The following is a 3,593-nucleotide window of genomic DNA, read 5'->3' on the forward strand; positions in this document are numbered from 1 at the left end:
GAACCTGTTTAATAGCATCCAACAAAGGTATATTGATCCTTACCTATTTGAACGTTTCAAAGAGTTTCAGAGTTGTGATTGACTTTTCTTTGTTTGGTCATGGCATGAGGAAATGGAAGTACTGGCGGGGAATCAGTCTTTTCTTCAGAATGTTCAGATTCAACCCCTTCCTTACCCTCAAAGATTGACTTATCATCTTTCTCACAAGGTTCAAGAGTGGGTTTTTCAATAACCTTAGCACTGCGAAGAGTGATGATTGATTTGGTTTGATCCATGTGTTGGCTTCTAGAACTACTTGCATTCACATTGTATTGCCCCTTTGGATTTTGTTGTGGTTTCGATGGAAACTTACCTTTCTCTTGGAAACTGAGAGCAGATGTCAATTTTGCAAGAGTATCTTTAAAATCTATCATGCTTTGAGCAAGTTGAGTGTTGATCATCTCTTGCTTTTCAATGAATGCATGCAATGTTTCCTCAAGATTTCTTCTAGGAGGTGGAGCATAAGGAGGTCCATATCCATGAGAATTTTGGAAATTATGGTGTGCTTGAAACGGTGGATGTGAAGTTTGTGTATTATTGTTATCACTCTTCCAATTGAAATTTGGGTGATTTCTCCAACTAGGGTTGTATGTTTGCGAGTATGGGTTATAATTGGGCCTTTGGAAACTGTTTAAAGCATGAGCTTGTTCATAGAGACATTCCTTAAAAGAAGGCAAAGTTGGACAGTCATTGGTTGAATGTTCATTGGTTTCACAGATTTGACACACAATGTCTTGAACATATTTTAGTTGACCACTCTTTTTTAATTCTAGTGCCTCGACTTTTCTAGCTAAAGATGCAAACTTGGCTTGGAGGTCATGATCTTCCCTAAGGTTGTATATACCTCCACTAGATGTATGAGGTTGGGTTTTACTTGGTGCTTCATAAGTTCTTGTAGTGTCCCAATTTTGTGCATTTTCAGCTAGCAAGTCTAGGTATTCCATTGCTTCATTAGGGTCTTTATCCCCAAAAGTTCCATTGCACATCAATTCAACAATTTGCCTATCTTTTGGAGTTAACCCTTCATAAAAATGTGACACTAATCTCCATGTTTCAAAACCATGATGAGGGCAAGTATTAAGCAAGTCTCGATACCTATCCCAACATTGGTAAAATGTTTCTCCTAGTTTTTGAGTGAAAGTGATTATTTGTCTTTTGAAAGAGTTTGTTCTATGAGATGGAAAAAACTTCTTTAAAAATTGTTGTTGCATTTCATCCCAAGCACGAATGGATCCAGGTCTCAAATTTTGTAGCCATGTTTTAGCTTTATCTTTTAATGAAAAAGGAAAAGGCTTTAATCTAATGGTGTTCATGCTACAATTTGAGTCATTATAGGTGTTACAGACCTCCTCAAATTCCCTTAAATGCAAGTATAGATTTTCTAAATCTAAACCATGAAAAGAAGGTAAAAGTTGAATAATGTCTGGCTTAAAATTAAAATGAGATGCATCAGGTGGAAAAACTATGTGTGAAGGTGCACTTATTCTTGTGGGATTCATGTGGTCTCTAAGTGTTCTAACCCGAATATTCTCATTATTCTCATTATGAAGCGATTGGTTATCTTCTTCGGCCATATTTTCTGAAAATGATGAGGATATCCTACAAAGTCTACCACTTAATGTACGCGATCAGACTCTTTTGCACGTGTAAAAAGAGAATAAAAAGAAGAAGAAAACGAAAAAAAATAAACAAAGTTAGATATAAGAAAAGTAAAAACAGAAAACAAATACTATAATTTGTACAAGAATTTACCTCCCCGGCAACGGCGCCAAAAACTTGACACGACCAAAAGATTGATGTCTTTTTCCAAGTGTAGGAGTGTCAAAGTAATAAATTACCCGGCAAGACCGGGGTCGAACCACAGGGAGGTTAATTGTATAAATTATAAACAACAATAATAATACAACAACAACAACAATAATAATAATAATAATAATAATAGTGGTAGTAATAATAATAATACCAATAATACTATTAATAATGATAATTATAAAGATGATGAAGAAGAAGTTGATGAGAACTTTGAGATGAAAGATTAACGCAAGGATGAAACAATGATAACAACAAATGTCAAGGTTAGAGGATCCACTAATGGTATTTCAAACAAGTATAGTATAAACTCTTATTATTCAATTGGAAACCACACACAAAGGAAGTTTCAATCAGATTATAAATTGTTAACATGATTACATTAGTTATCTTATTCGAATAATGTTAATACTTGTAAATGTTGTCAAGCATTCATGATTATAACTTATGTTAACAACAAATCAAGTTCCTTTCATAGCTCAGGTGTCGGTTATACCATACAGTATGGGCTATGAAAGTGCCAAGTATTTGTTATACCAAGTGTTATACAACATAAATCTAGATTAACCATTTAACAAGCAAAGTATTAAAAGTGAACAAGATAACAAATATAAAGCATGTTAGTATCCAACATTAAGGTCCATGTTAAGTTTATATTATACTTATTCTTACACTATTAGTGTACCCTTTTCACCTTGACATAATTAACTTAACTAGACATAATGAAAGAAAGAAACATAAATAAACAAGATAAGAACATAAATGAGAAAGAAGTTAACTAAGTAAAGAAAAGGAAATGAAAGGCATAAACAAGAAATTAATATAAACAAAACTTAAGTATTACAAAAGAGAGAGCAAAACCATGATCTTGATCTGAACACCAAGATGCCTAAATACATGGCAAATGCCTCCTTTTATAGGCCAAAATTCAGAACTATTGATTTGTTGACTAATTGATGAATGGGTGGCAACATCTTGACTTGGTGACAATTCTTATCTTCTTGTCTGCCAAAAACATCATTGATAACGTCATAATTTGAACAAACTTCAATCATGAAAGTTCTAGGAAATTGTCTCATCTTTTCAGGGTAAACATTTGAGATCATTTGGACTTCTAAAACTCAAGATATAGGCTGAACACTGAACAGTGTCTGGGCTGCAAGATAGATTCGGACTTCTTCGTTGTTGCTACAATTTGGACTTGAAAACAGCCTTGTTAAATCTTGGGCTTCCCATGAAAGTTGTATGCCTATGTCTTACCTTTCCATCCATATAAATTAAACCTAAATCCGAGATCTACAGCTCCAGATATGACCCGATTACCAAACAATGTTCCAATTTGGACTACACCAACATCTCTTTTCTAAGTTTGGCCATCTCTTTGTCCTTTCAATTTCAGTACTTCAACTCATCAATCAATTCTTTCATTTATGTGATAGACCTGCATTTAAGATGAACATTTACCATAAAGTAAATGTATCTTATATTATTAGATATGTTATTATAAAACATGTTTTAGTTAAGGAGTTATTGATACTTCAAATGCAAAATGATGATATAAAACCTTGATAAAAATGCATTTTTAAGTACTAATCAAAATTCTTTCAAGTTAGTGAGTTGGTTGAATTATATCGAGTTTCTCGTTCGATTGACTTAGAAGAAAATTTAAATTTTCACGTTTTCGATGATAGTCTTGTTGATGTTGATGCAGAGGAGTTGAATGTTATTCTGAGCTCTAGCGGACA

This window comes from Populus nigra, chromosome 14, assembly GCF_951802175.1.
Source record: "Populus nigra chromosome 14, ddPopNigr1.1, whole genome shotgun sequence".
Classification (NCBI taxonomy): domain Eukaryota; kingdom Viridiplantae; phylum Streptophyta; class Magnoliopsida; order Malpighiales; family Salicaceae; genus Populus; species Populus nigra.